The sequence below is a fragment of the Artemia franciscana genome, chromosome 14 (assembly GCF_032884065.1).
Source record: "Artemia franciscana chromosome 14, ASM3288406v1, whole genome shotgun sequence".
Lineage (NCBI taxonomy): Eukaryota > Metazoa > Arthropoda > Branchiopoda > Anostraca > Artemiidae > Artemia > Artemia franciscana.
This window is the reverse complement of record NC_088876.1, coordinates 8520399-8545163: the sequence shown is the minus strand read 5'-3', so window position 1 is coordinate 8545163 and position 24765 is coordinate 8520399. Positions and strand designations below refer to the sequence as shown.

General features: G+C 34.4%; 1 protein-coding gene and 1 long non-coding RNA gene across 2 annotated transcripts in view; one reads left to right on the top strand and one right to left on the bottom strand.

Moving 5' to 3' along the window:
• LOC136035278 (uncharacterized) overlaps positions 1-17981 on the bottom strand; it is a 270968-nt gene extending 252987 nt beyond the window's left edge. The window contains exon 1 of the mRNA XM_065716960.1: positions 17893-17981. The gene's annotated coding sequence lies outside the window, so the exon portion shown is untranslated. The remainder of the gene's footprint in view (positions 1-17892) is intronic.
• The window catches only part of LOC136035280 (uncharacterized), a 40219-nt gene extending 17511 nt beyond the window's left edge, over positions 1-22708 (top strand). Inside the window, exon 2 of the long non-coding RNA XR_010619386.1 lies at positions 22465-22708. This is a non-coding gene — a long non-coding RNA (uncharacterized LOC136035280). The remainder of the gene's footprint in view (positions 1-22464) is intronic.
• The last annotated feature ends 2057 nt before the right edge of the window (positions 22709-24765 follow it).

Genomic DNA, 24765 nt, shown 5'->3' with positions numbered 1-24765 from the left:
TGAGTTTTTTCCGGTTTCCCTGAAATCCGGTTTTCCAGTCCACCCCTCCCCCCAGTGTCACCAGATCTCGTCGGGATTTAAAATAAGAGCCCTGAGACATGAGTTCCTTCTAAATGTCAAATTTCGTTAAGATCTGGTCGCCCGTTCTTAAGTTAAAAATACCTCGATTTCTCTAGTTTTTCCGGGTTAGCACCCCTTTCAGTTCCCCCAAAGAGAGCAGATTCAGTCTGGTTATGTCAATCACGTATCTAGGACTTGTGCTTATTCTTCCCACCAAGTTTTATCCCGATCTCTTCACTCCATGAAGCGTTTTCATGATTTCCCATCCCCCTCCCAGCTCCTCCAATATCACCAAATACAGTCAGGATTTAAAATAAGAGCTCTGAGACACGAGGTCCTTCTAAATACTAAATTTCATTAAGATCCGATCACCCATTCATAAGTTAAAATACCTCATTTTTTTCAATTTTTCCTCTCCCTCCAGTCCCCCAGATGGTTGAATCGGGGAAACGACTGTTATCAAGTCAATTTATACAGGTCCCTGACACGCTTACCTTTTTTCATTGTCCTTGCACGTCCAGAAGCACTAAACTCGCCAAAGCACTGGAAATCCCCCCAAATCCCCCAAAGAGATCGGATCCGTTTCAATTATGTCAATCACATTTCTACAACTTGTGCTTATTCTTCCCATCAAGTTCCATTCCGATCTTTCCACTCTAAGGGGTTTCCAATATTTCTGTTTCCCCCCTTCACCCCCCTATGTCCCCGGATCCAATTCGAATTGAAATGGAGCATCTGAGGCATAAGATCTTTCTATATATCAAGTTTTATTAGGATCCGATCACCCATTCGTAAGATAAAGATACCTCAATTTTTACGTTTTCCAAGATTTCTGGTATCCCCTTCAACTCCCCTCAATGTCACTGGATCTGGTCAGGATTTAAAATAAAAGCTCTGAAGAACAAGATCTTTTATATATCAAATTTCTTTAAGATCTGGTCACTCGTTCTTAAGTTAAAACTGCCTAAATTTTTCTAATTTTTATGAATTAACACCCCCTCCAACTCCCCCCAAAGAGAATTGATTCATTCCGGTATGTCAATCACGTATTCAGGACTTGTGCTTATTCTTCCCACCAAGTTTCATCCTGATCTCTCCACTCTAAGTGTTTTCCAAGATTTCTGGTTCCCCCCAACTCCTCCAAATGTGGCTGGATCCGGTCGGGATTCAAAATAAGAGATCTGAGTTATGAGGTCCTTCTAAATATGGAATTTTATCAAGATCTGATCACTCCTTCGTAAGTTAAAAATATCTCTTTTTTCTAATAATCAGAATTAACCCTCCCCCCCAATTCCCCTAAAGAGAGCGGATCCGTTCCAATTTTGTCAATCATGTATCTAGGACGTGTGCTTATTTTCCCCATCAAGTGTCATTCCGATCCCTCCACTCTAAGTTTTTTCCAAGATCTTAGGTTTCCCCCTCCAGCTCCCCCCCCCCAGTGTCACCAGATCTGGTCGGGATTCAAAATAAGAGCTCTGAGACACAATATCCTTCTAAATATAAAATATCATTAAGATCTGATCACCGTTCGTAATTTAAAATACCTCATTTTTTCTAATTTCTTCGAATTAACTGTCCTGCAACCCCCCCCCCCAGATGGTCGAATCGGAGAAAAGACTAATCCTATTTTAATCTGGTCTTGTTCCTGATACGCCTGCCAAGTTTCATCGTCCTAGCTTATCTGGAAGTGCCTAAACTAGCAAAACCGGGACCGACAGACACACCGACAGAATTCGTGATCGCTATATGTCACTTAGTAAATACCAAGTGCCATAAAAAGTGTCAAAGCTTCATTAGCATACATCTAAAAAAAAAAAATTTTTTTGCAAAAAGGTGTAATCGCAAAACTGAATTTATGAGTTGCATTAACATATTTGATCGTTTGAGCAGAGAAAGCTTTCCTGACTAATGACTGACTTTCCTGACTGAATAGGAAAAGAACATACATTAAAACGGGTCCACGTGAAATTTACAATGTACTGACCACTAAGTGTCAAAGATGGAACAGAACTTTCACAAGGATATTACTAATAAAAATAAAACGACAAAAAAAAAAACAATCAATAGAGTCAACTTTTTGAATGTCTAAATTTGTTTGCTACGTCTATAATCCGATAGTACTTCGATCGTGGTGCAAATTCAGGTGCACAGTCAAGATCGAAGGAAGAAATGCATGTGGACATTAATTCTTTAATTATCTCAATAAATATGCATCTGGTCTAACATTGAAGCGGAATCTGGGGACAGCTAAACTGTCTTAAATGGGGCTCCTCTTGGGAGACCTGTTTAGTAGAATTACCGAATGATTAGTTATTGACTGCAATTTGTTCTGTTATCAGGCCTTTCATGAATTTCAGATTCATCCATTTCTATTTGTCAAACATTTGTCTGTGTTCTTACTAGTGATTTTGTTTACGGCTGTGGGTCTTCTTTTTTAGCTTTTTCATCTGCCTACACTGCGTCACTTTCTAAAAAGTTTTGTTTAACAGTTCGAGCCTCATCTGACTTCCCATTCTGTCATTCTTGATTCTTGTCTCATTTTGTACTTCCCATTCTGTTTCTCTTTTAGCTTTCTCCTTTACGAAGCCCTATTTCAAAGTTCTCCTTGTCAAAAGCAGAGTCAGTTACTGAATCTTTTCGTATATCTTTTTCAATTTAAGGCAAAATTTTGCTATTATAAGCTTGTGATCTGATCTTTCAGCTACTCTGTAATTCTGAACTTCTTGTAGGCTCCATAACCACTTTCTGCTTGTTAGGCAATGATCCATCTGGTTTTTGGTCACTCTATTTGGTGACACCCATGAGTATTTCTCCTCCTTTTTCTAGGCTTGGAATTGCACTTTAAGCCCTTTGACTAGTGTAGAGTCGCAAGATGATAGCATAGTATTTCCTTGAAATTCCATGGTTCAGACGCTTCAAAAACAGCAACACCCAATTCTAACTCATTAGTCAATGGTACAACTACTAAATAAACAGAAAATAAGTCCAAATCCGTAATCCACTCAAAAATAAATATTAGATTAAATACTTTTAAATACTCAACAGATAATCTATCTAGGGTTTGAAATTAAGTAAAATAATGAAATTACTAGACTTGATGTTATTGATGTCAGTAGCCTTGTTTTTTTAAAACACACTGTATGCAAGGTTCGAACGCATCATGGTTGCAGCGGTAGCTGCAACATAATAAGAAGCGAACCACAGCCCATAGTAACCAAAAGTTAAAAAAAAAATTTGGAAAAGAAACTGTGTAGTGAAAAAAATTGCATCTTACAGTGACTCAAGAATGATAACTGTTATTTCAGTTTGTCTTAAAAGTAGCAGTTTATTGCGAAATCACCATGAAAAATTCAGGGTGATTTCGAAAAAGCCTGAAACCTCTCAAAAATAGCGTCAGATCAAAATGAAAAGTGTACCACTGCAATCAACATGCTCAAATACCTTATATGGAGAAATTATAGTCCCCCTTCTTGAACAACAAGGAAAATTATTTTTTTGCATCGGTAGCACTGATCCGTCTATCGTTTTTTTCCTTTTTTCAGTAGGCCTAGTGGGCTACCAGGACATCATAGAGTGATGATTAATGGCTCATTCAAAATCTATGTCTCATATCTACTTGTCTTTTATAAATTTGGTCATTTGCAAGTGCCATATGGCACTAAAATTGAACTTTATGTGCCATTTCTCAAGGGGTGACACTAGCGGGCTACCAGATTATCATACAAATTTTTTTTTATAGTTCATATAAAAAATATTGCCCATATTTACCTTCTTCCTATAGATTTCATTATCTCCAATTTCAAAATGGCACAAAAAATGGCACGTTTCGGTGCCATGTATTAGGTGAAAAAGCTGGGGCTATTGGACAAGCAGAACTTATAAGACTGATGTTTAATGGCTTATTTGAAAGCTATTGCTAATATCTACAGGTTCTTATGGCATTTGGTATTTACCAAGCGACATGTAGCGAACACAATTTCTGTCTGTTTGTCGGTCTGTCTATCTGTCGTTCCCGGTTTTGCTAGTTCGGGCACTTCAAGATAAGCTAGGACTATGAAATGTGGCAGACATATCAGGGATCAAACAAGACTAAATTAGATATAGTCGTTTCTCCGATTCGACGATCTGGGGGGGTGGGGGGTGGAACAACATTTAATTCAGAAAATTAAAACAATAAGGTATTTTTAACTTACGAACGGGTTACAGGATCTTAATGAAATTTGATTATTTAGAAGGATCTCGTGTTTCAAAGCTTTTATTTTAAATTCTGACCGGTTCTGGTGACATTCTGGGGAGTTGGAGGGGGAAACCAGAAATTTTGGAAAACGCTTAGAGTGGAAAGATCGGAATGAAACTTTGTAGGAAGAATGAGCACAAGTCCTAGATACGTGATTGACATAACCAGACCAAATCGGCTCTCTTTGGGGAAGTTGGGGGGACTTCCAGTACTTTCGCGAGAGAAAATTGGTTGGTGTGTCAAGGACCTGCACAAATTGATCTGATAACAGTCTTTTTACCCGATTCGATCATCTGGGGGGCTAAAGGCTCTTGGCTCTTCTAACCTCGTCACAAGTACCATATGAGCTCTTGGCCCTTGTTTTTTTTATATCAGTTCTACCATTCGTAAAGGCAATATACCACTGACACAACACTTCTGGTGCCACTTCTTAAATGGAAAAGCTTTGAAGTACAAAACAAGTAATACCGTTATACTTATGTTCCAGAACCGTTAACTGGAGGCTTGCGAGAAACCCTCCAGTACACTCCCTCTCCCAGACCCCATAGTGAGTTTCGCAAATTGCCTACTCATCAGTAAGATACTGAAACATTAGCAGGCTACCACACCATCTTAGATAGATGTTTAATGGCTCAATTGAAAGCTATTGCTTATATTTACTAGGTTTTTACAAATTCCACCGTCTATTAGATTTCACAGATTTTAACGTTAACTATTTTCTGTGGAGAATTGGTATTGAACCCTTTTTCGTGGTTGAAGCATTAGCTGCAACATAGTAAAGAGCGATTCACAGCCTATAGTAACTAAAAGTTAAAAAAAAAACGTTAAAAAGGTCTTTTTTCTGTCTTTTTTCCAGGCCTGGTGAATTGCTAGAACATCATAGAAAGATGTTTTAGAGCTCATTCAAAAGCTATTTCTCACATGTGCCTAGTTTCTATAACTTCCGTCATCTGCAAGTACCATATGGCACGAAAAAAGACACTTTTTCACCGTTTCTGCAGGGGTGGGGCTAGCGGGCTACCAGAGCATCTTAGATAAACTTTTGATAGCTCATATAACAAAATGTTGCTCATATCTACGTTCTTCCTATAAATTCCACCATCTGCAAGTTCCAAATGGCACTAAAAACGGCCCTTTAGGTGCCAAGTATCAAGTGGAAAAACTGGGGCTTGTAGGTTTTTAGAGTGATGTTTAATGGTTCATTAGAAAGCTTTCGCTACGTGGTTTTTATCAGTTCTACCATTCGTAAGTGAGATGTAACTCTGAAAACAGCACTGTTGGTATTACTTCTTAAGTGGACAATTTTGGAAGTATGAAGCAGTATAATTGTAATAGTTATAGTCCAAAACTTTTAACTGGTGGTTTACAAGAACAACTCCCGTATGTTCCTCCTCCAGACTCCCTTCATAAGCTACGCAATTAAAGTCCTACAAACGCAATATATTAAATTACATTATTAGAGGCGTGGTTCTGTTAGTACAGCGCTAGACTTCAAATTAGATTATCATGCATTCGATTCCTGCTTGATTTTTTTTTCAGTCTTGGTTTGTCCCTTCTTATGATTACTTTTCAGATAATCCACTATTTTTGCAAATGTGATTCACTCATTTTTTAAAGCATATCCTAGGAAGGCTAATTTTAAAACTATTGCTCATATCTACGTGCTTTTTATCCATTTTACCATTCATAGGAGCCATATAGTACTAAAAATGGCACTTTTGGTGCTACTTCTTAATTTGAAGGGTTTTGAAGCCTAAAACCATAGCATTGTAATTATTATGGTCCAAAGTACTTAACTGGAGGTTTGTAAGAGCCCCTCACATATACTCCCCCTCTAGAACCTCTTAGTAAGTTTCATAAATTGCCTATTCATCTTAAAAATAAAATATTATTGCGAAAACAAAGTATCTAAAACTAAAAACTTTTCAACTAAAAATCTACGAAAAATTAAGTTTGAATGATCAACAGTTTTGAATTCAACCTCCACTCTGCAATGAAGCCTATGTACTATTTCTAATGGCGGTAGCAGAGGGGAAGGGACGTCCTTGCCCCCTTAGTTTTTTGTTCCTGCCCAGGTTTTGAAAGGCACCTTTTTTTGGTCATTTCACTGGAAAACACACATTCTTCATTTGAAGAAAATGGGAAATATTGGCAAATATTGATTTCATTTGTTTTTAAAAAGTCCAAAATCTTCCTTTGAAACACCTCACTGTATATCCTCTATTTCTTCTATCTATTTCTATCCTCTATTTCTATTCTCCATTTCTTTCCTCTATTTCTATTTCTATTATTAATATCCTCTATTTCTATCCTCTATTTCTTTACATGCCAAAAGGGACTGCTTAATCATAGTTTTACAATTAACAGGCAATTTTTGTACCATGGTAATGTTTCTGATTACAACCCTTCTAGGGTCGATCTTGAAGTGCCTTGTGCGCTATCAATAATTATAGTGAAAAACAGGAGACGATTGAGAAGGCACAATTTTAAGCATTAGCACTCAGAGAAAAGGCAAATATTTAAAATAATAAACCCCATCTATATTACGAGAGTAACAAACCCAAAACCTGCTAATAAATTGGCATACTGACTTGAAACAATAACATGCTTTACTGAAAAAAAAAAATGCTTGGAAGCGGAATGATTCGGAAAAGCGCCTTTGGTTGACCGAGTTCACTTAACTTTCACAACCGTTTCACCACATTTGTCGATATAGCTCGATTTAAATAAACTGTCATGTCTGTTTGAAAGTGTTTACAGCGTATAGGAAACTGTTTACAACGTATACTATGTATATGAAGGGCTACTAAGTCAATTTCATTTCGGTATTGCTTCAGTTTGTTCAAACTGGACTGAATTTTCAGTACCTGGTATGTTTTTGAACTGGCATTCAAATTGCAGTGCCTTGCAGTTACTCTTCTTGTTCATGTTGCAGTTTTTTTTTGGGGGGGGGTTGTTTCCGACCAACTAGTGTTTAAATCATGCATATTGACACTATCACAATCAACCCCATGTCCGATTTTTTTCTTTTTTATTATTTGCGCTTGGCCCGGAATAAAATTGTTTGACTTCTACATTTTGACGATTCCTTTTTTAAAACTGTCGAGCTTTGAAAGTTTACTTTTGGATTGTTTCACTGTTTTTGTACTTTCTCTTTCTTAGCACTACTTGATCATTTTTTCTTGCTTTTTATTATGTAAACTCTCTGAGAGTCTCTCTCTTTCTGGCTCTTTCCAAAATACGATAACTATAATTATACCAATTCATTACACTTGAATAATTCTAATTTTTAAAGTGAATGCATTTTAAAATATAGAATATATAAAACAACATAGAACTCCTACCATGCAACAGACTTTTATGAGCAGAACAACATTACATTTGCCGCTGTTATGTTTGTTTTGCATTTTTTATAAGTCTCCTCAGTTGAAGGTGACTCATCACACCGACAGGACGTATTGAAACCGCAAAAGATAAGATTCACATACCACACAGTGCATTTTAAATATAAATTATCTTTTTCTGGTCATAAATCATAATCGAGAATGGATTTGTCATTTTAATTTAATATAATATCATGTTAAAATACAGTAAACAATTATTTCACTCAAATATTGCATTAAATAATCCGAACAACAAACGGTAATAATTTAGCATGATTTCATAATTTCCATTGTTCTAAGAGAACGGGGTCCCAGAGGCTCGTGGGCCGTCCTTGCTACGGGGTTTGGACTACCCTTATCTCCACCACTGAAACAAATTCTCTATTTTCTTATAATCCAAGCATTAGTAGGCATTAGAATATGGACCACTAATAAATATTTTTCAAATTGGACCGGTTTCTAGACTTAGAATACAGAGATCTTAGTGAGAGACTGTTTCTATTTGTTTGTTTTGTCTAGTGGATTGAAAACTAAAGTTTCATGCCAGCAATTAAAACCCGCTAAATTCATTCCAAAGTGCGACTTCCTGTAAATAATTTTAAGGACAAGCTTGAATAGTTCGACAGAAGGAAGCCGAAAATGATACATTTTGAGGCAAATTGACAATTTCAGGGACAGAGAGGGTAATCTTAAAGGGTGATCGCTTACTATAACTGGCAACGTGATAGTTTATCCTTCCAGGATTGCTAAATGATAGTTGAAAAAGATAGCTGACCAAACTTACATTCTATGGTAACAAGCAAAAAAGGAGAAAAAACGAGAGGAGGGGGGATTTTAAAACAAATTTTGGTACAAATTTTGGTATATTATTCAAAACACACCCAGGAATTTTGATCTGCAAGATCTGACAAAACCGGTTTAGGTATCCGTAATCGGAGACCATTAGCTTAGACTTAGTGGAAAAAACTATGTTGTATGTTCATCTTAATTAAGTACTAAATATATAGAGTTGATATTTTGGTTAGGTTAATTTTGCATGCAGCCCCGCTATACTCAAACCCCAGCCTTCCCTAATATGCAAATATATAGCCCAAATTATATATATATATATATATATATATATATATATATATATATATATATATATATATATATATATATATATATATATATATATATATATATATATACTAGCTGTTGGGGCGCACCCCAACACCTAGTTGGTGGGGCGCTTCACGCCCCCCAAGCCCCCCCGCGCGTGTAAGTCGTTACACGCCATATTAGTTACGCGCCATTGTAGCTGTGTCCCTGTGTCCCACCTGTGAATAGAGATAGATATAAATATATATTTTTAACTACGTAAAACATGCGAATATACAACATTCTTCGCTGTCCCATTGTCTGTGCATATAAATAGCATTTATATTCCCTGTGTCCCGGTCGTCATTTGTGTCCTGGTGTCCCAGTTTGTATTTTCTCTTTGAGTGTCCCGGTCGTCATTTATATTCCCTGTGTCCCAGTGTCCCGGTCGTCATTTGTGTCCCGGTGTCCCGGTCTGTAATTTCTATTCAAACAATCCCTGTGTCTCAGTCGTCAATTATATATCCCGCCTGTGCCCCCGGCGTCCCCGTTGTAGTTGTGTCCCTGCGTCCCGGTCGTCATTTATATTCCCGGTCGTGATTTGTGTCCGGGTGTCCCAGTCTGTAATTTTTCTTTGAGGTTCCTGGTCGTCATTTATATTCCCTCTGTGTCGGTCGTCATTTGTTTCCCGGTCTGTAATTTATCTTTGAGTGTTTTTGAACATGCAACATATAATTGTCCATGGGAACAACAATCCGTATTCAGATCTATACCTCATTATTCTAATGATTGATTAGCAATCAAACATTCCCTGTGTCTCCATCGTCATTTATATATCCCCCTGTGCCCCCACCGGCGTCCCCGTTGTAGTTGTGTCCCAGTCGTCATTTATAGTGCTAAAGCCAACATTCGAACCTGGAACCTCTCGGACCTAGAACCTCGGACCTTCCTTGTGTCCCCGTCGTCATTTATATATCCCCCTGTGCCTTTTTTTTTGTTTTTACCTTTTTTTTGCTTTTTTAGTTTTTTTCTTTTTTCTTTTTAGTTTTTTTGTAGTTTTTCCCTTTTTTTAGTTTTTTATTTTTATTCTTATTTTTTTAGTTTTCTTTTTCTCCTTTATTTTTCTGTTTTTTCCTTTTTTAGTTTTTTTTCTTTTTTAGTTTTTAGTTTTTTTTAGTTTTTTAGTTTTTTTTAGTTTTTTTTAGTTTTTGGTTTGTTTTGTAGTTTTTACCTTTTTTTAGTTATTTCTATTAGTTTTTAGTTTTTTTTTGTAGTTTTTGTAAGGTTTGAACCTGGAACCTCTCGAACCTAGAACCTGGAACATACCGCGTTACCAACTCAGCTACATCAGCTTGTATACTTTCGTTTTTGAATTGGTATATGATGAAATAATTCAGACGTCATATGCGGACAGACAGACAGACAGACAGACAGACATAACCCACAAACAACTTATTTTTATATATATATATATATATATATATATATATATATATATATATATCTATATATATAAAAATAAGTTGTCTGTCTGTGGATGGATGGATGGATGTGTGGATGGATATGTCAGGTGACGTCACCTGAAAAAACTGGATCAGGTGACGTCAAAACTGAAAAAACTAAAAAAGGCAAAAACTACAAAAAAAACTAAAAACTAATAAAAAAAATAAAAAAGCTAAAAAACTAAAAAAACTATAAAGGTAAAAACCAATAAAAAACTAAAAAAAAAACTGAAAAAACTAAAAAAAAGGCAAAAACTACAAAAAAAAACTAAAAACTAATAAAAAAAGTAAAAAAGCTAAAAAACTAAAAAAACTAAAAAAACTAAAAAAAGGTAAAAAACTAAAAAAAATAAAAAATAAAAAAAAACTAAAAAAAAGGAAAAAACTGAAAAATAAGCTAAAATAAAGGTAAAAACCAATAAAAAACTAAAAAAAAAAAGGAAAAAACTAATAAATGACGACACTCAAAGAGAAAGCGACCAGGACAAAAAACTAAAAAAAAAGGCAAAAACTACAAAAAAACTAAAAACTAATAAAAAAAATAAAAAAGCTAAAAAACTAAAAAAACTAAAAAAAGGTAAAAAACTAAAAAAACTAAAAACTAAAAAAAAACTAAAAAAGGTAAAAACTAAAAGAACTAAAAAAGAAAAAAATAAATGACGACACTCAAAGAGAAAGCGACCAGGACAAAAGGAATGTTCGATTAGCAATCAACAAAGCACCGGGACACAGGGAGTATAAATGACGACCAGGACACAAGTAAAAAAAAAAATTAACAAAACTAAAAAGAAGGTAAAAACTACAAAAAAACTAAAAAGAAAAAAGAACTAAAAACTAATAAAAAAACTAAAAAATCTAAAAATCTAAATAAACTAAAAAAGAAAAAAAAAGGAAAAAAATAAAGTAGAAAAACAAAACTAAAAAACGAATGTATATACAGACCGGTACACCGGGATACAAATGACGACCGGGACACAGGGAATATAAATAACGACCGGGACACAGGGACACAACTACAACGGGGACACCGGGGGAAACAGGGGGATATAAATGACGACCGGGACAAAAAAACTAAAAAGAAATAAAAACTAAAAACTAATAAAAAAAACTAAAAAATCTAAAAATCTAAATAAGCTAAAAAAGAAAAAAAAAGGAAAAAAATAAAGGAGAAAAACAAAACTAAAAAACGAATGTATATACAGACCGGGACACCGGGATACAAATGATGACCGGGACCCGGGACACAGGGAATATAAATGACGACCGGGACACAGGGACACAACTACAACGGGGACACCGGGGGAAACAGGGGGATAACCTGACAATCTATTTATATGCAAAGACAATGGGACAGCAAAGAATGTTGTATATTCGCAAGTTTTACGTAGTTAAAACCATATATATATATATATATATCTATATTCACAGGTGGGACATAGGGACACAACTACAATGGCGCGTAACTATTATGGCGCGTAACGACTTACGCGCGCGGGGGGGCTTGGGGGGGCGCGAAGCGCCCCCACCAACTAGGTGTTGGGGTGGCGCGAAGCGCCACCCCAACAGCTAGTATATATATATATATATATATATATCTATATATATAAAAATAAGTTGTCTGTCTGTGGATGTGTGGATGGATGTGTGGATGGATGTGTCAGGTGACGTCACCTGAAAAAACTGGATTAGGTGACGTCAAAACTGAAAAAACTAAAAAAAGGCAAAAACTACAAAAAAAACTAAAAACTAATAAAAAAAATAAAAAAGCTAAAAAACTAAAAAAACTATAAAGGTAAAAACCAATAAAAAACTAAAAAAAAACTGAAAAAACTAAAAAAAGGCAAAAACTACAAAAAAAAACTAAAAACTAATAAAAAAAGTAAAAAAGCTAAAAAACTAAAAAAACTAAAAAAACTAAAAAAAGGTAAAAAACTAAAAAAATAAAAAATAAAAAAAAACTAAAAAAAAGGAAAAAACTGAAAAATAAGCTAAAATAAAGGTAAAAACCAATAAAAAACTAAAAAAAAAAAGGAAAAAACTAATAAATGACGACACTCAAAGAGAAAGCGACCAGGACAAAAAACTAAAAAAAAAGGCAAAAACTACAAAAAAACTAAAAACTAATAAAAAAAATAAAAAAGCTAAAAAACTAAAAAAACTAAAAAAAGGTAAAAAACTAAAAAAACTAAAAACTAAAAAAAAACTAAAAAAGGTAAAAACTAAAAGAACTAAAAAAGAAAAAAATAAATGACGACACTCAAAGAGAAAGCGACCAGGACAAAAGGAATGTTCGATTAGCAATCAACAAAGCACCGGGACACAGGGAGTATAAATGACGACCAGGACACAAGTAAAAAAAAAAATTAACAAAACTAAAAAGAAGGTAAAAACTACAAAAAAACTAAAAAGAAAAAAAAACTAAAAACTAATAAAAAAACTAAAAAATCTAAAAATCTAAATAAACTAAAAAAGAAAAAAAAAGGAAAAAAATAAAGGAGAAAAACAAAACTAAAAAACGAATGTATATACAGACCGGTACACCGGGATACAAATGACGACCGGGACACAGGGAATATAAATAACGACCGGGACACAGGGACACAACTACAACGGGGACACCGGGGGAAACAGGGGGATATAAATGACGACCGGGACAAAAAAACTAAAAAGAAATAAAAACTAAAAACTAATAAAAAAAACTAAAAAATCTAAAAATCTAAATAAGCTAAAAAAGAAAAAAAAAGGAAAAAAATAAAGGAGAAAAACAAAACTAAAAAACGAATGTATATACAGACCGGGACACCGGGATACAAATGATGACCGGGACCCGGGACACAGGGAATATAAATGACGACCGGGACACAGGGACACAACTACAACGGGGACACCGGGGGAAACAGGGGGATAACCTGACAATCTATTTATATGCAAAGACAATGGGACAGCAAAGAATGTTGTATATTCGCAAGTTTTACGTAGTTAAAACCATATATATATATATATATCTATATTCACAGGTGGGACATAGGGACACAACTACAATGGCGCGTAACTATTATGGCGCGTAACGACTTACGCGCGCGGGGGGGCTTGGGGGGGGCGCGAAGCGCCCCCACCAACTAGGTGTTGGGGTGGCGCGAAGCGCCACCCCAACAGCTAGTATATATATATATATATATATATATATATATATATATATATATATATATTAATGCTTATCAGTTGTTACAACATGTTTACCTATAAATTGAATCAACTTGGTCGCCTTCGGAATATTGGACAAGCACAGAAATTTTTAGAATTTTGAGGTGTTGAAAAACAGTTTTTATCACTGTACTTTTGTGTTTTTACCAAGTATAACAAAGTTGTACCTTTCTGCATATTTTTTCTTCTTACAGGGGAGGGGGAGATCCACAGTTTATTTCTATTGTGAGATCCGAAATTTTATTCTTAAACGATTGTTGTCTATCAAATATACGATAATTGAATAACATTTCAGTCGTAGCCTTTGGGAAATTTGCCGTCAAATTATAAAACTGGAAATAGTTCACAAAGGCACGTGTACGTATTTTGGAAGATGTATGTTTCAAAGGATTCATATTCATTAAAGAGTTCAAAAAAGAGCCTACATATCAAAAAAAATTAACAATATTGACAGTGACGTTGAAATAGCGACAGACTTCGTCGCTATTTCAATATTGACAGCATCAAAGTTACAGTAAAGTTAATAAATGTATGAATTGCTTTGCTCTAAGACAGTGCTTTCACTCAGGGCCGTCACGTATGGGGGGAGGGGGGACGCTCTCGCCCAATGTTATGGGTCACTTGGTATAAAAAAAAGTCGGTAAAAACGTGGCTTTTCGCGCCACGCTTTTTTCAACACCGCTAAAATTCTTTGTTCAGTCCCATAAAGACCACAAAAATGCTAGCATGTCATCTATAGAAATTTTAAACTTGGTAAGTAAATGGAGCAGTTTTACCGACTCTTGTTGTGATTTTACAAATGGTGCCAAAATGTTTGATTTAGTTAATAAAGAGCATTAAAATAGTGACATGGTATGTATCGAAATCTGAATCTCGGTTAGTAAATGCAGCGGTTTTACTGACTTGTGCAGGGATTTTACTTATTGTATTCGAAACGGATATTATGCTAAAAAAAAAAACAGTCGGTAAAAATTTACCAACCAGTCGGTAAAATATCTCCCTCCCCCAAACATTTTGGCTATTAGCGACCCTACTTCCAAAACCCCCCAAAATACTGTCTATTTCAAAATTATCATAAACGTCCTTCTGTTTTGACCTCTCGTCTAGAGCCTAAAGTGTCAATCTGTCTAAACAAGTATTCTTTCTTTCTTTTTCTCCCCGCTGTATAAGTCTTCTGGATGTGAAAATGGTATTCATGTTTATATATGTATATATATATATATATATATATATATATATATATATATATATATATATATATATATATATATATATATATATATATATATATATATATATATATATATATATATATATATATATATATATATATATATATATATATATATACATATATATATATATATATATATATATACATATATATATATATATATATATATATATATATATATATATATATATATATATATATATATATATATATATATATATATATATATATATATATATATATATATATATATATATATATATATATATATATTAAATCCTAGTTATTAGACTTAATTAAAAGTTTACAGTCTTTTCTGTTTCCAAATCCTTTCAGATATAATTGAAAACGTAGTGTTTTCTAGGGATGTATATCTGTTATCTTCGAATTTATCCAGGGTTTCAACCAATTTTTGAAAGAAATTGCTTTCTCTGTAACATATTCGAAAATTAACATTGACAAAAATAAACAACTGGTTCTTCTTGCTATAGTTATATATTCATGGCCAGTAATTTTTAGAGTAATTTTAGAGAAACCAATTTTCATTTGTGGTTTGCAGCAGTTTCCCTCCTAAGAAAAAGAAGAAAAACACGTGTAACATAAGGATTGTTCCCATAATTTTCTGGAATTATTATTTTATTTTCTAATTTTGTTAGAAAATTAACTTTTTATTTTCTAATTTTGAAGACAATAATTCATTACAGTGTCTTAGTCTATGTTTTAGTAGAATTACATTGATCATCCCAGGACTAATTAAAGACTAATTACGAGACCTATACCCCGGCAATACTCCATTGACTGCTATAGGCAAACGTCACTTAATACAAGATCAGTTAGAAGACCTAAGCCCCCAAAAGTTTCATTTGTCTGCAGGATATATTTAAGTACCAGGAGCTCAGCGGCTTCACCACCGGGCCCAGGCATTCGGCACGTGACAGGCTTCTATATATGAATTTTCATTGTTGCTTGTCTTTTAACCACAGACAATGTGCTGTTTGTTCATACTGGCTGTTGTTTCAAAGATTTTTGATTATTAGAGCAAGTCCGATTTCTAACAACATCAATTAAGTTTCAAACTTTTGGTTTTCTTTTTTAAAGTTTTTGAATTTTTGTAATCCATTCTTAAAATATATACAAATATTTTCGCAGTTACCAGTTTTTTTGCTCTTTACGCAATTGAACGTCTTTTCGTACCAGCGTCTTTTCAAAAATATTTGATTATTACAGCATTATTATTTGTCGGCATTCCTACTGACGTTTGGTTCCGTTCAAACCTGTAAGCTGGATCACTTTGCGAGTTGAAGCCAGCGGGCCCTGGCACTCAGCACGCAACAGGCTTCTATATAGGGATTCTCATTGTCGCTTGTCTTCTTGCCGCAGAAAATTTAAAATAATGTGCTGTCTTTTCATACTAAAATCTTTTCAAACATATTTGATTATTAAAGGAAGTCCGATTTCTAACAACAATATCTACTAAGCTTCAAACTTATGGTCTTCTTTTTAAGGTTTTTGAATTGTTGTAATCCATTGTTAAAATTTATACAAATATTTTTCCAATTACTAGCTTTTTGCTCTTTACGCAATTTAATGTATTTTCATACAAAAATCTTTCAAAGATAATTGGTTATTAATGCAATTCCTATTTCTAACAACGATTTCTACTGAGCTTTAAAATTTCGGTTTTCTTTTTTTAAGGGTTTTGAGTTGTTGTAATCCTTTGTTAAAACATATACAAATATTTTTGCAATCACTAGTTTTTTGCTCTTTACGTAATTTATTGCCTTTCCTACCAAAATCTTTCAAAGATAATTGATTATTAAAGCAATTCCAAGGTTTTTGAGTTGTTGTAATCCCTTGTCGTAATTTTTTTTGGGCTTCTCTACTGACATTATTTGTCTGGTTGTGTTCAAACCTGTAAGCTTAATCACTTAGCGATTTGCAGCCACCGGGCCCAGGCACCCGACAAGTGGGAGGCTTCTATACATTCGGGAGGATTCTCATTGTCGCTTGTTTTCTAACCACAGGCAAATTGAGACAATAAGCAATTCCCTTCAAAATAAACGCCGGCCCTCCCCCTCATATGGTTTGTTTCTATGGTGTAAATATTTTCTCAAATAAGAAGATTAGGACAAAACAAAAGTGACTAATATTTCTAAAAGAATTTATTTAAGAAACCAGTACATGAACTATACATTAGTAACATCAAAATTCTGAGCCAAATGAAAGAGCCTTTACCCAAGAAAACAAGATTTGACGGAGTAGAACATGTTTTCAAACAGTCCGTGATAATGAACTGTAGTAAGGAGCGACTCGGCTCAATAGTAACCAAAACTCTAAAAAATGGAAATTTGATACCAATAGCTACATCAAAAGAATCGCATATTAATGCTGATTTTAAATATAAAAGTTTAGTCTTACCAATCAAAAGTTACGAGCCTGAGAAAATTTGCCTTATTTTAGAAAATAGGGGGAAACATCCCCTAAAAGTCCTAGGATCGTAACGATCAGATCATCGTAACGATCAGAAATGACACCATCAGATTCAGCGTATCAGAGAACCCTATTGTAGAAGTTTCAAGCTCCTATCTAAAAAATGTGGAATTTTGTATTTTTTGCCAGAAGGCAGATTACGGATGCGTGTTTATTTTTTTGTTTGTTTTTTTCCCAGGGGTGATCGTATGGACCCAGTGGTCCTAGAATGCTGCGAGAGGGCTCGTTCTAACGGAAATTAAAAGTTCTAGTGCCCTTTTTAAGTGACCAAAAAATTGGAGGGCATCTAGGCCCCTCCCACGCTAATTATTTTCTCAAAGTCAACGGATCAAAATTCTGAGATCGCCATTTTATTCAGCGTAGTCGAAAAACCTTATAGCTATGTCTTTGGGGACGACTTACTCCCCCATAGTCCCCATTGGAGGGGCAACAAGTTACAAACTTTGACCAGTTCTTACATATAGTAATGCTTATTCGGAAGTGTACAGACGTTTTCAGGGGTATTTTTAGGTGGGGGGGGTTTCAGAAGAGGGGAATATGTTGTTGGAACTTTCCTTGGAGGATTATAAATAACATGATCAAGGAAAAAGCAAAAACCAAGAAACAAACACGGAAAGTACAACAAAACTAAGGGAAAAAACCGCAAAAAAATTGAATACAATTCAATAAAAGACCAAAATTAAAAGATTTAAAATCAAATACCTAGCAACATTAAAGTGAGCTATTCGCCAATATCCACGATTTGCACAAAATCCAAACAAATATGAACTGCCATCGACAGACACTAACGAACGACTGAGAAATAAAAGAACAAATTCATTCACTCAAACAAACGAAGCAGCAATTGAATAAATAGGAGAACTAGGTCACCTGATTTCTGATTTTAACCATTGCATTTCTTGCAGATACCCTTTGAGACCTAAGGGGTTGATGACGTATTTGATTATGTGATTAGGGAGAGGGTTTAAGGTTTATTTTAGGGATTACAAAAATCTCGGCTTTTCTTTTGAGAAAACCGAAATATGACTCATTTATTCTTAAATCACCTGAATCTCTATTCAAAGCTAGACCTAAATGTTGGTATTTATACATTTCAACAGCTTCTCTGTAGTGCTGGACAAAACCATAGTCATGCAGAATTAAGCTAGCTTGGTTAAATAACACAGTATGGTCTGGATTATTAAACTTGTGTTTTGAGAGGGCAGGGTCAAAATTTTCTGGTTTTGCCGCTTTTTAAGGGTGTTAATAATTGAGGTAGAGTGCTGAATTAATCTATCCGTAAGTCGTTGGTCAGTTCTTCCGATGCACCGAAGACCACAAGAGCAAGGAATTATGTAGACACCGGAATTTTCACTTTTCAGGATATGGTCTTTGCCTTGGTAGATTTTCTGGTAGATCTCTTCGTGGAAGAAGAGAGGCGGTTGTTCTCTCGAAATATTCACTTTGTGTGTGTGTTTTTTTTTGTATTTTCATGTGGCCTTTAGAAAACCGCATTTTATATCGCTTTCTTTCTTTATTGAATATATTATAGAAATCCAGAAAATAAAAAAAGAATTGAAAAAATTCAAAGTTAGGAGTGAAATTTGGAAAAAGAGTCGTTTGAGAGCGTCGTGTTTGGAGAAAGTCGTTGGAGTGTCGTTTGTGTCCTTTGTGAGAATTAAATAAAAAAAACTGTTTTTTTTTAGCTGAAAGTAAGGAGCGACATTAAAACTTAAAACGGACAGAAATTACTCCGTATATGAAATGGGTTTTCCCCTCCACGATCCCTCGCTCTTTACGCTAAAGTTTTTAATTGTTTTAAAAATTAGAATTGTTCCAAAGAGTCAAACTTTAGCGTAAAGAGCGAGGGATTGTGGAGGGGAAAACCCATCTCATATACGGAGTAATTTCTATCCGTTTTAAGTTTTAATGTCGCTCCTTACTTTCAGCTAAAAAAACGAGTTTTTTTATTTAATTTCTGAACGTTTTTGAATTAATCATGTCTGATTTTGGCTCTCCGCACATAATTATTAAAATGAAATTTGCATACTAATTATTTTTTTTGGCTAAATGGCTTTTTCTTAATTTTGATCAGAAGATTTTGAGAAATAAGGGGTGGGAAAGGAGGCGTAGTTGCCCTCCAATTTTTCGGTTACTTAAAAGGTAACTAGAACTTTTAATTTTTAACAAACATTTTTATTAGTAAAAAATATACATAACTTAAGAATTAAATTATGTAACAAACTTTTATATTCTTATGTTTTTATTATGTATATGAGGGGGTTTGTCCTCTCGTTAATACCTCGCTCTTTGTACTAAATCTTAAGTTCTGTTCCAATTCTTTAAGAATGACCCCTGAATCAGAAAGGCCGTAGAATAAGTAGTTGAAATAACTAAAAATACTTTAGCATAAAGAGCAATGTATTTATCTCCTCCTGAATACCTCGCTCTTTATGCTAAAGTATTTTTAGAACCCCTCATATGCTTAATAATCTCTGTTCGTTTTAAGTTTTAATGCTACTCCTTACTTTCAATTGAAAAAACTTTTTCATGTTTATTTTTTGATTGTTTTTTTATAGTAATGCTAGAAAATCCTGCGCCCTCTTCATTGAGTTTCTCTTCCCCCATGACATATTCCTCCAAGGAAACATCCTCCCACATAGCCCCCTCCCCTCAACCCAACCCCCCAAACCAAATGAATCCCCCTGAAAACGTCTGTACACTTCCCAATAACCATTACTGTATGTAAACACTGGTCAAAGTTTGTAACTTGCAACCCCTTCCAGAGGGACTGTGGGGGAGTAAGTCATCCCCAAAGACATATTTATTATGGTTTTCGACTATGCAGAACAAAATGGCTATCTCAAAATTTTGAACCGTTGACTTTGGGAAAAAATGAGCGTGGGAGGGGGCCTAGGTGCCCTCCAATTTTTCTGGTCACTTAAAAAGGGCACTAGAACTTTTCATTTCCATTAGAATGAGCCCTCTTGCGACATTCTAGGACCACTTGGTCGATACGATGACCCCTGGGAAAAAGAAAAAAAAAAAACAAACAAATAAACACGCACCCGTGATCTGTCTTCTGGCAAAAAATACGAAATTCCACATTTTTGTAGATAGGAGCTTGAAATTCTCGCTACATGGTTCTCTGATATGCTGAATGCGATGATGTGATTTTTGTTAAGATTCTGTGACTTTTAGGAGGTTTTTCCCCCTATTTTCCAAAATAAGGTAAATTTTCTCAGGCTCGTAACTTTCGATGACAAAGACTAAATTTGATGAAACTTATATATTTAAAATCAGCATGAAAATTTAATTCTTTTGATGTATCTCTTAGCATCAAAATTCCAATTTTTAGAGTTTCGTTTACTATTGAGCCGGGTCGCTCCTTACTACAGTTCGTTACCACGAACTGTTTGAAACAGTCAAAAAAATATTTCAATATAAAGAAATTTAAAATAGATAGTCTGAGTAGCATGAACAAGTTCTGTGTAAAATTTATTTTTCAATTTCTTATTCCTGAATTACGGAAACGGATGGTTGCCAAAACAGCTCATCATCATATCTAAGGAACGGTTGAGTGTATTAAGTTGAAACTTTCAGGGGATGTTGAAGTTGACTTGCAAATGTGGCTTTGACTATTTGCATCTATGACGGCAACTGCTTTTGACTTTGAAAGTCAGTGACTATAACTATTTGTGACAGCAAATACTAGTGACTGTGACTACTTGTAACTGCAACTATTTGCTACTGTGACAACTTGCGAATTTGACTACTTGCGACCATGACTACTATGTCTGCGACTACTTAGGACTTTGAATACTTGCGACTACAACAAATCATACCTGCAAATGCGAATATAAATGCAACTCGACTGCTACTGCGGTTACTTGCAAGTGTGACTACTTGCAACTATGACTGTAACTACTGGCAAATGCGAATTTCAGCTGCGAATGATACAACTTGTGACTGAGAACGCTGCAACTTGCGAGTGGGACTATGACTACCAGATTCCTAAGATAGATTCTAAATAAAATCAATCACTTTCTCTATTAATTTTTAATTCATTAACTTAAAAAGATTTGAAAAACAAACTATATTTTTAAAAAGTTTAATTCTATCATGGCTAGTAGAAAATTTAACACTATCATATTAGAAAAATAAATAACTAAAGGTCCGATTAGAGTTACCAGGTTTGAATTGTATAACCAGAAAACTAGGTGAACCTTTACATAGTGTGCCTTTTGTGGGCTTTTGAGACGTAAAAATAGCTTACTGAGATCTTTATCTGTAGACACAGGAAACCTAAAGACAAATCTTAATGAATGACATGTAAGTATAGCTAATCTTCGTATAATACAAATTTACTATGTGATTTTGTTAGAGAATAAGGTTGGATTTGAAACCACTCATAAAATGTAAAACCAGAATATTTTTTACCTTGTATTGTTCTTAAAGACAAAATTTAATCGAGTGATATGGAAAACAACACCATATAAAAGAAAAATTGTATATTCGGTTTTTAGCTATTTTCCCAATTGTCTAGAGATGATTTTGTCAAGTTACTTTTCTACTGAGCCACAAGCAAAGTCTTGCTGCATAAGAATTTGATTCTAACCAATCTGCTAATTTTAGCGACTTTTTCTTTTTGCTTTTTTCTTTTTCGTTTTTCTTTTATATGTGTTTTCAGTAATTTTTTTAATAGTCAAGATATCTTAAGACTTCTTGGTAGTTTTGGAAAGTAATTTTTCTATTGAGCCACAAGCGAAGTCTTACTATATAAGATTTTGATCCTAACTACTTTGCTAATTTTAGTACGGTTTTCTTTTGTTTTATATTTTCATTCTAATTATTGTGCTAATTTTATTGCATTTTTCTTTCTCTCTTTTTTTTCTATGTCTAACTCTAGAAAAAAAAGTTGGGTTGGATACAATTAAGAAGAGCAAAATAACAAAGAATGGGCCCTTTCGTACATTTGTCTTGTAAACATTCTCCTTCTAGCTTAAGAAAATCATTGCTGTGAGCATTTTTAATGTAGAGCCAGAGGTAAATCCACTCTTGTAGAGTTGGATTTCTTGTTTATCTTTTAGTTTTATCAGATTTTTCTTTGATTTATATTTGTCTTTTTCATCATTTAAGTATCATTCCTGTTTATTTAAGAAAAGTATTTACCGTATATGACTTTGATTTTAGTTCCTTTGTTCATTATTTCTGCATTTTCCCATTGCTCATTTTTGTTCTACTCAATAGAACCCTGTTCATCTATTTGGCTAATTTCTTCATTCTATTTTTCAGGCTGATGAAGTACTGCTCTGAGCATCAGGGCAATGATGCTTTGGTGATAGGAATTAATCAAGCAGAAAATCCTTTCAAGGAAACCAAGAATTGTTCCGTCTTATGATTTTATTTATAAAATTTGTGCTTGAAACGCCTTCCAAAAACATTTCCGAAACTATTTCTAAGTTCTTAAGCACTTTCTAGTTTGTGTGCGCTGATATCTCTTGATGCTATTTGTAAATAAAGAATGAGCAAGTGATAAGCTTATATTTGATTTTTGATACAAAAATTGGAAAGTGAACGGGAAAAAACTGATCAATTGCTAGTAGTAATATTTTCCAGGCTAGATTCTAAGCTAGCATTGTAGGCGAAGATTAATACTTTTTAAGGTAAAACCCTAAACTCAGGTCATCAGAATTTCTTACAGAAGTGATAGTTGGACTTTGACCACTCTTTTGGGAAGCATTAATAAATAGGCAATATACAACAGAAATTAGTTGGAAAATCACGCGTGATTGATTTTTTTTTCTTTAATATAGGAGCTAACTGGTAAAAAATCTTCATTCACTAAAAGAACATTTTCTAAGTTAATATTTTAGGCCAAGATAAACGTGCTCTAATATAAATCCATTAACTCAGGTCATCCGTACTTCTTTCAGTTAGATAGTTAGACCTTGAACAAACCTATTGGGGTGGGGTAAATTTAATAAAAATATATTATTAAAATTTACTGGTATAAATTTGGACAAAGTAAATACACTCTAAGGTAAATCCCTAAAATAAGGTCATCAGAGCATCTTTCAAAAGAAATAGTTTGACTTTGTCAAGAACTTTTGATAAATAACATGTAACCATAATAAGTCTTGAAAATAATATGCAATAAATATGCATTTTTTTATACAGAAGGGAGTAGAAATAAAAGCCATCATTTAGTAGAAGAAATACATTATAATGTAAATCCTAGGTGAAAATTATACGCCAGGATAATCAGCTAAATCCCTCAAATCAGGTCAACTAGATCTCTTTCAGATGAAATGGTCAGACCATGGCCTAAATAGTTAGCCATGGTCTAACTATTTACTAAAATTATCCTTTATATATACTACTAGTACTACTACTACTAACAACACAAGGCAGCCACCAGAGGCCAACACAGCTACGCTTGCTCCTCTTCCATCCCAATCTCCCTAGCCATCTCAACCTTTCTCTCATTGTAGAACTAGAAAGTGGGATTGAACCACATTTTTCTATAGCCTACTTTTTGAAATACGGTCAGTAAGCCGGGTACCCAGAACAATTCGTAGGCAGTTTCTCTGGAAAACATCTAGCAAATCTTCAGCCACTTTTTGGAGCGCCCATGCTTCAGACCTAGATTTGACCACTGTCATCACTGTAGCTTCCAATATTAATCTTGGTTTGCAGACTTATCTTCCTATTCTTCCAAATAATTTTCAAATATGAGAAAATACCATGAACCCTGACTATTCCACTTTTGATATCTTCACTGCTCCCACCGTCTTTATAAATAACACTACCAAGGTAAGTGAAGCTGTTCACCTTATCAGTATTTTCGCTACCAAATTTCACCTTTTCATCTTCACTTATTCTTAGCCTTAGCGACTTAGTCTTTATAACATTAATTTTCAAACGTATTCTAGCACCCTTAACTCGCAAAACCTCTAAAAGTTTTTCATATGGCTCAAAGTTTCATCTAGGAGGCTTCAATCACGGCTTCAGTCATCAGCATAATCTAAGTACAGGAAAGTTTTTCCTCCCCATTTGAGTCCATCTTTTCCCATTCCCTTTTTTGTACTCCTTAAGACCAAGTCCATCAAAATAAACCATATAAAGGGGATAGAGCATAACCCTACTTCACTCATGATTTAGTATGAAAGAAATCGGCTGCTAACCTCAGTACTTACCTTGACCACATCGATGTTATTCCCGTAGATAGCACTAGTCACTCTAGTTTATTGGTCTGGTACCTTCGCTTAGGCTTTTCCATCAACATAGTCGACCGCCTGCTAATAATCTATGAAATTGAGGACCAAACGTGTTCAATAACTCAGGCACTTCTTAATTAACCTGAATGAAAATTTGGTCGATAAATGCTCTACTCTTTCTAAAACTGCACTGTTTTTCTGTTATAACTTTGTCTACACTATCTTTCAGTCTGAAAAGTATCATATTACTAAGTAATTTGCTACCTACACAGACCAGCCTAATGCCTCGATAATTACTAGACTCACTCTTATCACCTTTCTTATACAGTGGTATAATTAGGGTTTTTCTAAAATCACTAGGTGCTTCCCATTTTTT